Below are 353 nucleotides of genomic sequence, written 5' to 3' on the forward strand. Positions count from 1 at the left end.
TTTGTTAATAGACTGTTCTCTTCTAATAGTCTTTTTTTTTTTTTTTTTTTTTTTTTTTAAGAGATGAGGTCTCACTATATTGCCCAGGCTGGTTTCAAACTCCTGGGTTCAAGTGATCTTCCCGCCTCTGCCTCCTGAAGTGCTAGGATTATAGGCGAGAGCCACTGTGCCCAGCCATTGTAATACAGTCTTTTGTTTGAAATGCAAATGTTAGTGGGCCAAAAGGACAGTGTTATTAATATCCCTATTCTATGAAGATGTCTGTTCTAAAACTGTTTTAGTGATGCTCTATAACAGAATCAACTATATCCATTAATCCCATGGTGTTGATAAATGAACTAGTCCAGCTCTTC

The sequence above is a fragment of the Pan troglodytes genome, chromosome 1 (genome assembly GCF_028858775.2).
Source record: "Pan troglodytes isolate AG18354 chromosome 1, NHGRI_mPanTro3-v2.0_pri, whole genome shotgun sequence".
Taxonomy (NCBI): domain Eukaryota; kingdom Metazoa; phylum Chordata; class Mammalia; order Primates; family Hominidae; genus Pan; species Pan troglodytes.